We start from the raw sequence: 14,331 nt of genomic DNA on the forward strand, positions 1-14,331 counted from the left end.
CCTCTGCATTTTACCTACAAAATCTTGTGATCATTTTTATGTTTTTATGTACCTTTTTTTTTTTTGAGACAGAGTCTCGCTCTGTTGCCCAGGCTGGAGTGCAGTGACACAATCTTGGCTCACTGCAAGCTCTGCCTCCTGGGTTCAAGTGATTCTCCTGCCTTAGCCTCCCTAGTAGCTGGGATTACAGGCGCACACCATCATGCCCAGCTAATTTTTGTATTTTTAGTAGAGATGGAGTTTCGTCCTGTTGGCCAGGCTTGTCTCAAACTCCTGACCTCAGGTGATCCTCCCGCCTTGGCCTCCCAAAGTGCTGGGATTACAGGCGTGAGCCACCACACCCAGCCTGTACTCTCTTTTTCATATGAACATTAAGATCATGTTTTCAAATTTCATTAAACACTTTGGTGGAAAAATAACGTTGGAATTCTAATTGGGGTAGCTTTTAATAGATTGATTTTTGGAGACTTGACATCATTACACAATTGAGACTTCTCATCTAGAAATATGTGTTGCCTTTCCATTTATGCAAGTCTTCCTTTGTATTCTTCAGGGAACTTTCAGCTATTACACTTTTCAGCTCGATAATTTCTACTTGATTCATTTTTAGAGTTTTCATTTCTCTGTTAAGATTGCCTACATGTTCACTCAGTAATGCCATACTTTCCTTATGTTCTTTAAACATGTGCCTTACTAACTCTTGAACATATTTGTAATAGCTGCTCCGAAGTCTTTGTTGAATCCAACATTTGGGCCCACTCTGATTCAGTTGCTAGGGACTGATTTTGTTTTTCCTGAGTATAGTCACACTTTCCTGATTCTTCACATGTCTAGTAATTTTTGGTTTAAAACTGGACACTGTAGTAATGTTATATCCACTCTAGATTCTGTTTGTTCTTCTGAGGGTTGTTGCCATATTTTTCTAGTAGGCAGTTAACCTGCCTGCATTTAAACTGAAAAATCTGTCCCCAACAATTTATAGTAGTTGATGTACTATTCTTCACAGTTTTCTGAGGATCCAGTTGCTTCTTTTTTGGCCTAGTGCCTGGGAGTCTCTCCTGAGCCTGTGTAGTTTAGTGGTCAGCCACAGATTTGGAAATAATTTATATTCAGCTTTTGAAGCTTACCTACTGTATAGCCCCTTGTTTTCTTCCTAAATATCCAGCTGCTCTGTCAACCCCAAGTTCTGCCCAATGGCACCTCAAGCCAATAAGGTTTTTGCTTTCTGCAAGACCTGAGCTTTGTGCACATTGAGTCAACAGTGCAGCAAACTCACAAATCTCACCAGGAGCAGTTCTGTCTCACAAGGGTAGATGCCTCTCTAGTCTCCGCCTGCTTTTTCACTGGGCTGCCTGGGGTCTCTTGTGTGTCTCAGCAGTTTAGCAGGCAGGCAGGGATTTGAGTGGAGCTTATACTCAGCTTTTCAATTCAGTCCTTCTGTGGCTCTGGCTCTCATTTTTACAGGATTTTCCCCTTGAATATCCAGTTGTCTGCTGCCCTAAACTTTATTCTCTGACACCTCAGGCTGGTATGGCTGTGGTTTTCTGCCACCAAAGCTGGAGGGTGTTGAGGAGTGACCCCCCTGCTTAGGAGCCACAGACTTTTAGTTTTTACCTGATGCAGCAGCAGTCATTCAAGAGTAAACCCTTTTCAAGAGTCATCTTACAAAAACACCAACAAATAGTTGTTTTTAATAAATTTGTCCAGTTTTTATAATCATTATCTATGGAAGAAATTGCCCAATGTCTTCCATGATACTATTCCTGGAAATTCTGCCCTTTAGTGAACTTTAGAAATTTTCTCCATATAGGCTTTATGTATTTTTAAACTTTATTACTAAGTATTTTAGGGTTTTTACTGTTATTGGTAATGGTACTTTTGTCTGAATACATTTTCTAATTAGTTATTAATTTTTATATGTCTGTCTGTCTTTTTTTTTTTTCTTTTTTTTTGAGACAGAGTCTTGCTGTGTCACCCAGGCTGGAGTGCAGTGGCACGATCTCGGCTCACTGCAAGCTCCGCCTCCCGGGTTCACGCCATTCTCCCGCCTCAGCCTCCAAGTGGCTGGGACTACAGGCGCCCGCCACCACGCTTGGCTAGTTTTTTGTATTTTTAGTAGAGACGGGGTTTCACCATGTTAGCCAGGATGGTCTCGATCTCCTGACCTCGTGATCCACCCGCCTCGGCCTCCCAAAGTGCTGGGATTACAGGCTTGAGCCACCGCGCCCGGCCTATATGTCTTTCTTAAACTTATACTGAACTCTTCTTTGTTCTATTTTTTTTTTAGTGGATTCTCTTGACTTGTCTATGGAGACAATAATATTGTCTGCAAACGATGGTCATGTTTAATTCCTTCCAACATTAGGCCTCCGGTTTCATTTACTTATTGGTCCGTAAGTTCTAGCTGAATATTAAATAACAGCAGTGACAGAGGGCATACTTTCCTAATCCTTGTCTGTTTTTGTTACTATTGCTGTGAAGCAAATTACCTCAAAACTTAGTGGCTTAAAACAATTATTTTGTTTTGCTTATGATTTTGAGGGTCAGGATTTCAAGAAGGGCTAGATCACATTGTTCTCACTTAGGATATCTCAAGCACCTGCAGTCAGATGTCAGCTGGGGATGAAGTCACCTGACAGTTCACTAGGCTGGATGTCCAGATGGCTCACCCACATGGCTGACAGTTGATGCTGCTGTCAGCTGGGGGCTCAGTGAGACTATCAACTGGAGTGCTTACAAGATGGCCTCTACATGTTAGTTGGCCTCTTTCCAACATGGCATTCTCGGGGTAGTCAGACCGCTTTTGTGGAGGCTCAGGGATCCGAGACCAAGTGTTCCAGTGAACAAGTAGGAAGCTGTGTCACCTTTTCTGACCCCGCCAGAGAAGTCACACTTCTGTGTGTATCACTTATTCTGCATTTTATTGGTGACAAGCAAATTGTTAAGTCTACCCGAATTCAAAGGGAGGGTACAGAAACGCCACCTCTCAATGGGTGGGGTGCCAAAGAATTTGTGACCATATTTTGTAAAAATCCATACATCACTTCAGTGGTGATGTTTCTAATGTTTTACCATTAAATATAATATTTTCTGTAGGTTTTTGACAGACATCCTTTATAAGTTTGAGGACCCCTTAAATTCAATTATGGTCACATACAAAGAAACAGCAGTTGCCATTGGCTTTTCTCATAGACAAAGGAATATAATTCATGGAGAAGAGTTGGGGTAAATTTATATTGTAAGATTTGTGAAATCTGGCTACATAGGTGAAGGTTAGTACACAATAGCAAATAATATTTAAAGATGTTATATTATGGTCTGGAATATTTTACAACATAAGTGGGATATTATTTTTTATCAATTGTAATTCAGTTAATATTTAGCAATAACTGGGCCAGGCACAGTGACTCACACCTGTAATCCCAGCACTCTGGGAAGCCAAGGCGGGAGAATTGCTTGAAGCCAGGAGTTTGAGACCAGCCTGGGCAACATAGTGAGACCCTGTCTCCACAAAAAAAATTTTTTTAAATTAGCCAGGCATGGTGGCACACACCTGTAGTCCCAGCTAGGCTGAGATGGGAGGATCACTTCAGCCCAGGAGGTAGAGGCCACCATGAGCTATGATCATGCAAGCAAGATCTTGTCTCTTTAAAAAAAAAAAAAAAAAGCAATATCCATCACATATTGCAAAGAGATGAATAGAGAAAAGAATGTAAGAAATTTCTTACAGAAATAATACATTTATTTCACATGGAACATAGCCATTTTCCTTTAAATAGGGAATCTAGACAATATTCAACTAAATAGCACATTTAATTTCACTAAAGCCTCAGATCCCACTATAGAATCCTGCTGAGCTAGTTTAGATTAGACCATATGGTGAGCTCTTTAAGAAAAGAAAGTGGTCTCTTTCCTAAGCCCACACATACTATTTCAATGATAAGGAAGGCTGATTTGGAACACATAGGCCAAAGAGGAGAATTGACAAGAACCGGAAGATGTGTCTCAGTCTCTAGAGCTGGGCTGAGTCAGGCCATCTGCAGCTGACTTTTCTAGAAAAAGGAGTGATGAGGCTCCTAGGAGTGATGAGGCTCCTAGGGAAGCTATCACTGGGCCCATCATATCTGGTTACACGGTAATCAGAATGGAGATGACAAATGCTCTGAAGGGAAGGCACAGCATGTCCTAAAAGATTAAAGGTTTACATAATATAGGCTTATTCATATACTTTTGGCCCCTGGGAACCACAGCCTTGGGACATATACCAATGCTTGCAAAAATGTGGCAGCTGGGGAGGTGAGAAGGTAGTGAAAAAGCTGGAGTGTGAAGAAGTTTGGGTTTCCATAGATATCCCCTTTTCCCCTTTTTCAATTTAACCACAGTCACTGGATTAAATGAATCAATTTAGTTAGGTGGAAATAACAAGTTTACATATCAGTGTAAAAAAGGAACATAAAGAAAAGGATGAAATGGGTTTTTTTTTCACCCTCAAGAAAATTTTTCCCTTTTAATTGCTTTCTACAGTGAATTCAGGTGAGTTATAGTTGACATTTTTTATGTAATAGATATTTCAGAGTTAGCAGTGGTAGAAAAAGAAAGAAGTAGTAATAGGACCAAAGAAAAAAAGGGACATTTAATAACTGTATCAGAATATGAGTACTGCTGCCTCCATCCACCAATCATTAGAAACAAGTGTCAGAAGCAGCAGCAATACCAAGGCCAGGCACAGTGGCTCACGCCTGTAATCCCAGCTCTTTGGGACACCGAGGTGGGCAGATCTCTTGAGGCCAAGAGTTTGACAGCAGCCTGGCCTACATGGTGAAACCCATCTCTACTAAAAATACAAAATTAACCGGGTGTGGTGGTGTGCACCTGTAATCTCAGCTACTCGGGAAGCTGAGGCGGGAGAATTGCTTGAACCCGGGAGGTGGAGGTTGCAGTGAGCCAAGACTGTGCCACTGCACTCCTGGCTGGGCAACAGAGAGAGACTCCGTCTTAAAAAATAAATGAATAAATACATAAAAATCGATGCAGCAGCAGTACCAGACTTCCTCTTAGCCACCTGCTAGACCTATAGTCTTGCAAACAACTTCCAATGTCATTGCTGTCTTAATAAACGTAGAGAGAGTTCTAAGAAATGTCAGCCTGGCATGTTAGAACATAGTAAGCTTATAGATTGTTAAAACTCTAGGAAACTGTTAAGTTCTAACTCTCCTTACATGAGTGTTTCATCCATTTTTAACAGTCCTTGTCACTACCTATTTCCATTCCAAGGAATTCTGCCTTTTTATTTTTTTATTTTTTGTAGAGACAAGGTCTCACCCTGTTGCCCAGGCTGGTCTCAAATTCCTGGGCTGAAGCAATCCTCCGACCTCACCTCCTGAAAGCGCTGTGATTACAGGCATGACCCATCACACCCGGCCCTAATTCTGCCTTCTAATCATTGGCTTGTTGATCAACTTTTGAGTGAACTGAGATAAATCCTACAAATTTCTGAGTTTGTTTCCATGTTTGTGATGCACTGAAGTAATCCTCTTGTGAATGTGCCTGGATCATATTTTAAACGTTGTGGTCACTTCTGTAGCCGGTTTGGAAATATTGCAATGATTTCAGAATTGGATGAAGAAATGTATCTTGAAATTAAAAACTATTGGCCGGGCGCGGTGGCTCAAGCCTGTAATCCCAGCACTTTGGGAGGCCGAGACGGGCGGATCACGAGGTCAGGAGATCGAGACCATCCTGGCTAACACGGTGAAACCCCGTCTCTACTAAAATATACAAAAAATTAGCCGGGCGAGATGGCGGGCGCCTGTAGTCCCAGCTACTCGGGAGGCTGAGGCGAGAGAATGGCGTAAACCCGGGAGGCGGAGCTTGCAGTGAGCTGAGATCCGGCCACTGCACTCCAGCCTGGGCGACAGAGCGAGACTCCGTCTCAAAAAAAAAAAAAAAAAAAAAAAAAAAAAAAGAAATTAAAAACTACGTAAACCTGTGGAATACACCTGGTATTAATTTATCATTAGACAGCATTAAATCTAGGTTGGTTAGTAGATGAACCAGAGGCAACAAAGTAAATGCGAATGAACCTTTAACTGATGCTAGGTTTGGGCCTGTGCCACATGGTGGCAGGCTTGCTCTGTGAAGTACTTCCTCTTCAGGCCCAACAAACAACAGTGTTCCTAAAGGCATAAAGCTTTCCTCCAAGCCATGACTCAGGGACCAAGACTCCTTTCAATCTGTGGCCCCGCCATCTTCAACAAGTGGTTTCCAGGCTCTTTGCAGAAGGGGAAAGAATAAGGAGGACCACTGTGGGAGATCTGTGTGTGATCCCAGGAAAACAAACTTCATCAAGAAACAAGTTTCTTCTTTACTTTCCTTTTTTTTTTTTTTTTTTTTTTACAGTCTGTTTCTGCCGCCCAGGCTGGAGTGTAGTGGTGCGATATCGGCTCACTGCAACCTCCACCTCCTGGGTTCAGGAGATTCTCGTGCCTCAGCCTCCCAAGTATTTGGGATTACAGGCATGCACCACCACACCCAGCTAATTTTTGTATTTTAAGTAGAGACAGGTTTTCGCCATGTTAGCCAGGCTGGTCTCGAACTCCTGACTTCAGGCGATCTGCCCGCCTCAGCCTCCCGAAGTGCTAGGATTACAGGTGCGAACCACTGTGCCCTTCAAGAAACAAGTTTTAATGTTTAGATTTAACTACATTAAATCACATTAAACTACATGGTTTAGGAAATTAATTTTTAGAAAGAATAACATAAGTTATTAAGTTGTGAAGATTGTATTTTCTTTATTTTTATTTTTGAGACAGAGTCTTGCTCTGTCCCCCAGGCTGGAGTGCAGTGGCGTGATCTCAGCTCACTGAAGCCTGTACCTCCTGGGTTCAAGTGATTCTCCTGTCTCAGCCTCCCAAGTAGCTGGGATTACAGGTGCCCATGACCACGCCTGGCTAATTTTTGTATTTTTAGTATAGACGGGGTTTCACCATATTGGCCAGGCTGGTCTTGAACTCCTGACCTCAAGTAATCTGCCCACCTTGGCCTCTCAAAGTGCTTGGATTACAGGCATGAGCCACTGCACTCAGCCAAGATTGTATTCTCTTTAAAAAATGTTACTTTACATTGTATGGTACATGGGCAGCAATGATTTAACCTTTGGTAGAACTTTCTGCCTCTAAATCTCAGTATCATCTTCTCCAAAATGATGGGTTTGTATTTACTTAAAGTTCCATAATTATCATACCCCTGTTACAACTAAAAAAGGCTTAAATATTCTTCTGCAGTAAAAGGAATATCAGTCATGTTATAATAGCTTTTTAAAGAATATGCTTTCTGGAGTTAGATTGCCTATGTTTGAGTTTGAGTTCTGCCATTTATTAACTGTGAGGTATTAGGTATGGTAATCAGCCTATCAAAATTTCAGTTTCTTGCCAGGCATGGTGGCTCACACCTGTAACCCCAGCACTTTGGGAGACCCAGGTGGGCAGATGGTTTGAGCTTAGGAGTTAGAGACCAGCCTATGCAACATGGTGAAACTGTGTCTTTACAAAAAATAAAAAAAATTAGCCAGGCACAGTGGTGTGCACTTCTAGTCCTAGCTACCAGGGAAGCTGAGAGAGGAGGATTGCTGAAGCCTGGGAGGTCAAGGCTGCAGTGAGCCATGAGCAAGACCCTGTCTCAAAAAAAAAAAAAAAAACCAAAAACCAACAACAACAAAAAACCAAACCAAAACAAAAAACAAAACAAAACAAAAAAACCAGACTTGATTACTCCACATTATATACGTGTAACAAATTTCACATGTACCCCATACATTTGTACAAGTAAAAAAGATTTCAATGTCCTCATCCATAAAGTGGTATTAGTTATAGTACATATTTTATGGGGTTGTTAGGATTAAATGGGAAGAAAGTATGTATGGCAGAGACTGGCCAACTGTTGACTAAAGTGTTCCTTTCTCTTTCTGAGCAAACAGTTAAACCACATTTTCCATCTTCACTTAAGTTAGTTGTGGCCATGCAACTGAGTCCTGATCAGTGGAATGTGAAAGTGTTAGCAGCAGTCAATCCATACGGGTCTGTAGCAGCCTCAATTCTTGCCGCCTCAGAAGGAAGAACTTGACGGAGGGGTATAAGGCAGAGGGAGAGACTGAGGCACATTTTAGAGCAGGAGTGAAAGTCTTTAAGAAGTTTTAGAGCAGGAATAAAAAAAAGTACACTTGGAAGAGGGTCAAGCAGGCAACGTGAGAGATTCAAGTGCACAGTCTGACCTTTGACTCTGGGCTTTATACACTGGCATGCTTCCGGTGGGTTACACGTCTTCTCCCAGTTCTTCCTTAGGGGTGGGCTGTCTGCATTCACACTGGCCGGCCAGCACTTGGGAGGGGCCGCATGTGCAGTGTGTTTACTGAAGTTGTGCACGTGCTCACTTGAGGCGTTTTTCCCTTACCAGTTGAGTGTTCTAGAGGAAGGTCATATACCGGTTAAACTCTGCCATTTTGCCTCTTAGTTTTCATGCTTGACCCCACTCGCCCAACTCCTGAGATCTTACCAGAAAGCTGGTGATCACCAGTTTCGGGTGTTTTCTATTTATTGGGAACCTGCCTTTCTCTGGTGCTGGCTGCAACCAAGTATTATTTTAGAGAGACAGTTAACAACCGCCTGACCATTACCTGATGGTTTCCTGACATTCCTGGTTGTGGGGTGGGGGTGCTCTCCTGCCCTGCTCATGTCTGCCTAACTACCTACTGTAACAAAAGGAAGAGAGGCGTGCTACTTCTAGGCTAAACTCACACACAGATCTCCCATAGTGGTCCTCCTTCTTCTTTCTCCTTCTGCAAAGACCCTGGAAACCACTTGTTGAAGATGGCGGGGCCACAAAATGAAAGGAGGCTTGGTCCCTGAGTCATGGCTTGGAGGAAAGCTTTATGCCTTTAGGAATACTATTAATAGCGTTTCTCTCATTATTACAAACCAGAAGCCTACAGCCCTGAACTTAAAACACAAGCAATATAATAGTGATTCTGTCTGCAGGATGTTTTTAAGCTAGAGAAAGTCTAGGAAATAAAGTTGTGTGTGGAAGCAGGAAAACTCTAAGCTATTCATATATATAACTCACAGACAGTCAACATCTTGTATTTATTTTTGCTACAGTTTTTGAAAATTTTAATGGCATATCTAAGAAGGGAAATTAGACAAAATATTCAAGTTGGTGTCATATTGAAAACAGTATTTTCTTTTTTCTTTTTTTTTTTTTTTGAGACGGAGTCTTGCTCTGTCGCCCAGGCTGGAGTGCAGTGGCCGGATCTCAGCTCACTGCAAGCTCCGCCTCCCGGGTTCACGCCATTCTCCTGCCTCAGCCTCCGGAGTAGCTGGGACTACAGGCGCCCACTACCTCGCCCGGCTTGTTTTTTGTATTTTTAGTAGAGACGGGGTTTCACCATGTTAGCCAGGATGGTCTCGATCTCCTGACCTCGTGATCCGCCCGCCTCGGCCTCCCAAAGTGCTGGGATTACAGGCTTGCGCCACCGTGCCCGGCCGAAAACAGTATTTTCAATTATTTCATCCTCGTGATTACTTCAGTCCATATTATGATTCATTCAATGGTTTCTCTCAGTATTTCACACAATGATTACCCTTTTTTTTTTTTTAACTCTAATCCCATGACACATTAGGAATTGTCCTTTTTTTTTTTTTTTAATTAAAGACTGGGTCCTACATTGCCCAGGCTGGAGTACAGCGGCTATTCACAGCCACCATGATAGTGCACTACAGCCCGAATGCCTGGGCTCAAGTGATCCTCCCGCCTCAGCCTCCTGAGTAGCTGGGGCTGAACTGCCTTTGCAAAATTACAACAGTAAAAGAAATCTGACATGGCTGACTCCAGCTTGCTTCCAGTCTCACAGGCTGGCTGTCTTCGCTCATTCCTGGATGTGGGCCAAGGTAACTTTGGGGGAAATTTAGTTTATAGTTTAAACGATAATAGCCATCCCCCAAAACTAAACTGCCCTTGTAAACCTAATGGAAGGTCAAGTTAGGAGGATGGGAGGGGCCTGGATTCTATTAAGATATAGGCTTAGCTAAAATATTACCAACCACTATTGTGAAGGCCAAAGATCAGCAACTTCCTCAATTATTCTTGCAGATAACATCACTATTGTAGAACCTACGACTGGCCTTTAGAGATGTCTTTTCGGGTTTTTGCTTTTTTGAATACAGGCTCATGCCTGTAATCCCAGCACTTTGAGAGGTCAAGGTGGGTGGATCACTTGAGGTCAGGAGTTCAATGACTAATGCGAGTTCAACGACTAATGGGTTCACCTGGACTCATCAACCAGTCCTGTGGCCCCCACCCAGAAACCAACTCAGTGCAGGACAGCTTTGACTCCCTATTATTTCATCTCTGATCCAACCAATCAGCACTCCCGACTCACTGGCCCTGTACCTACCAAACTGTCTTTGAAAAACCCCAGTCTCTAAATCTTTGAAGAGACTGATTTGAGTAATAATAAAACTCTGGTCTCCTGTCAGCCAGCTCTGTGTGAGTTAAACTCTGTATCATGACTCCCCTGTCTGGATAAATCAGCTCTATCTGGGCAGCAGGGAAAATGAACCCACTGGGCAGTTACAGGACTACAGAAATGTGCCACCACACCCAGCTACCCTTCTTTTTTGAAAATACCTTCCGTCTTGGTTCTAACACCTTCTGTTGTTTTAGTACTGTATGCTTATGCCAGTCCCCAGTTTTCTCAAACAAAATTCGACCTCTCTTAAAGCTCAATTTCATGTATTGAGTCAAAACCTTCCAAGACTTGTAAGGGTTATACCAATTGCAACCTTTTACTATTTGCTGTCTTCTATCCCAGGTTTTATTTCCAGGTGAGTTTATACAGCTTGCTTCTGCCAAATCGGATTTTAAGCTCCTTCATGGGAGGGACTGTCCTGTTTTGTTTGTATTGCTCAGAGAAAATAGTAAAGTTTTGTGCAAATGGCTGTTGATGACTGACTCATTCATTTAAAAGCCAAGTTTATGAGATTTCCGCAAACATTTTAATGTCTATCTTTCATGGAGTTTTATAAGAATAAAGTGCAATAGCTCTCATAAAGCTTCCTTCACAGATGAATAATAACTTGTATTTGGGGGACAACTACGGCAGAGGCGGTATTTTATAGTCAGTGGTTTGGGTTAGAGGGGTTCTACAAAAAATAAATTAGTGCCTGTTTTCATATTGAAATGAGAACTATTTTATATGTTCTACCAACTAAACTTGTTTTGCTTTTTGGGGGGAGGGGCTCTTTCATCCTATTCACTTTTTTCTTTCTTTTTGCATATTTGTTTAAGAGAGTTACTTTAAAAATATTAAAATTTATAGCTGAGACCCAGTGTGGTGGCTCACATCCGTAGTCCTAGCACTTTGGGAGGCCAAGGCAGGAGGATTGCTTGAGGCCAGCAGTTCAAGACCAGCCTGGTGAACATAGTAAGACTCCATCATCTCCACACACACAAAAATATATATATAAAATTTTTCTAAAAAATTAAAAAGTTATAGCTGAAAAAGTTTAAATTGTATACCTTACATCATAAAGATCTTAGACTGTTTTAACTGTGAATCTTGCCTCTCACCTTTCATTTGATGGCTAGGTACTAGTCTAGTTCCACTCTGTGCTTATCCTCTAAAAATCAGTCATTTCTTTCCTCATCATTAAGCCTCACATACTGATCTTTTCTGCTGGGTTTATTTTTCCTCTTTCTAAACTACATCCTGGCCAGGTGCGGTGGCTCATGCGTGTAATCCTAGCACTTTGGGAGGCCAAGGCAGGTAGATCACTTGAGGTCAGGAGTTTGAGACCAGCCTGGCCAACATGGTGAAACCCTGTCCCTACAAAAATACGAAAAAATTAGCCAGGCATGGTGGCGCATACCTAGTTCCAGCTACTCGGGAAGCTGAGGCAGAATTGCTTGAACCCAGGAGGCAGAGGTTGCAGTAAGCCAAGACCGTGCCACTGCACTCCAGCCTGGGTGACAGAGTGAGACTCTGTCTCAAAATAAACAAACTACATCCTTCAGGACTTCTTTCAGCAAGGGTCTGTGAGTGGGAAATTCTTCTAGTCCTGGTTTGAAAATGTCTTTATTTTATCCTCATTTTTGAGGATACCTACCCTTCTTTTTTGAAAATACCTTCCGTCTTGGTTCTAACACCTTCTGTTGTTTTAGTACTGTATGCTTATGCCAGTCCCCAGTTTTCTCGAACAAAATTCGACCTCTCTTAAAGCTCAATTTCATGTATTGAGTCAAAAGCTTCCAAGACTTGTAAGGGTTATACCAATTGCAACCTTTTACTATTTGCTGTCTTCTATCCCAGGTTTTATTTCCAGGTGAGTTTATACAGCTTGCTTCTGCCAAATCGGATTTTAAGCTCCTTCCCTATCTAGTTTAACTAGATAGGGAATTCTAAATTGACAGAAAATTTCCCCCTCCATTTTGAAGATGTTGCATTATCCTCTGCGCATTATCTACTGTTTGAAATAAGAGACCAGCTTTTGGTCTCTTATTTTCTTTATAGGTAATGTGACTTTCGGAGCTATCCTCAACATCTGTAGGACCCAGTGCAAAATTACAAATGGGGGATACTATATGTCTAAAAATTTTTAAGTCAGAAATCAAGCAAACAACTTGTTAAATAAAATATGTTCTATCCTCCTTTTTTTTTTTTTTTTTCTTTTGAGACAGAGTCTCATTCTGTCATCCATCAGGCTGGAGTGCAGTGGCACAATCACAGTTCACTCCAGCCTCAACTTCTCAGGCTCAAGCAATCCTCTTGCCTCAGCCTCCTGAGTAGGTGGGACTACAGGCATGCACCACTACACCTGGATAATTCTTTTTTTATTCTCTTAGAGATGGAGGTCTCGCTATGTAACTCAGGCTGGTCTTAAACTCCTGGGCTCAAATGATCCTCCAGCCTCAGCCTCCCAAAGCATCGGGATTACATGTGTGAGTTACCACACCCAGCCTATCCTCTTATCTTGACAGATACAGCTTTTTAGTGACTTGGATGGCCATGCCTTGAATTTAGAAATCCTAGGAGTTTCATATTGAAACTTGGCAGGATAGGGAGTGATTACCACCCTGGCCCCTTTCCCCTCACCTCATCCCCCTCCATTTCCAATCTTGGCTTCATCTGGCACTGCAAGGGGCTTCACCCACATGCTTGTGGATACTTCTCTTCCAAACTCTGTCCACATTCCCCACAAACAGACAGGCCACCCCATGGCTCTAGGTGTGTGCAGTCTGCTGTTGAGGAGGACCTAGGGAAGAGGCCCATGCAAATCTTGGAAGTGGGTTGGAGCTGTCTGGGCATGGAATTCCAGGGTCTTGGGCATTTGGACAATGGTTTGGTGTGAAGGGACAGACTTTGGGTGGGCATCTTCCCTTGATACTGCAATAACATTTTTATTTTATTTTAATTTTTATTTCCTTTTTGAGATGGAGCCCTGCTCTGTCACCCAGGCTGGAGTGCAGCAATCTCGGCTCACTGCAACTTCCACCTCCTGGGTTCAAGTGATCCTCCTGCCTCAGCCTCCTGAGTAGCTGGGATTACAGGCACACACCACCACGCCTGGTTGATTTTTGTATTTTTAGTAGAGACAGGGTTTCACCATGTTGGCCAGGATGGTCTCGATCTCCTGACCTCGTGATCCACCCACCTCGACCTCCCAAAGTGCTGGGATTACAGGCATGAACCACCACGCCCCGCCCTGCACATAGCCTTCTTAATGGTTCCCCTCCATCCAGTCTGTTCTCCACACTGTATCCAGAGATAATTTTTTAAAAATGTAAATCATAGCATGTTACTCTCTTGTCTGAAAACTCTTTGAAGGCTTCCCATTGCATTTGAAATAAAATCCTTTAGGCTATGCATAGTGGCTTACATCTGTAATCCTAGCACTTTGGGAGGCCAGGGTGGATGGATTGTTTGAGCCCAGAAGTTTGAGACCAACCTGGACAATATTGTGAAACCCTGTCTCTACAAAAAAATTAGTGGGGCATGGTGGCATATACCTATAGTCCCAGCTAATTGGGAGGCTGAGGTGGGAGACTGCTTGAACCTGGGGAGGTCGAGGCTGCACTGCACTGCAGTACAGTGGCGCAATCTCGGCTCACTCCAACTTCCACCTCCCAGGTTCAGGTGATTCTCGTGCCTCAGACTTCTGAGCAGCTGGAATTACAGGCATGCGCCATCATGCCGGCTAATTTTTATATTTTTAGTAGAGACAGGGTTTCACCATGTTGGCCATGGCTGGTCTCAAACTCCTGACCTCAGGTGATCCATTC

The sequence above is a fragment of the Trachypithecus francoisi genome, unplaced genomic scaffold (assembly GCF_009764315.1).
Source record: "Trachypithecus francoisi isolate TF-2019V2 unplaced genomic scaffold, Tfra_2.0 Lachesis_group18, whole genome shotgun sequence".
In the NCBI taxonomy this organism is placed as follows: domain Eukaryota; kingdom Metazoa; phylum Chordata; class Mammalia; order Primates; family Cercopithecidae; genus Trachypithecus; species Trachypithecus francoisi.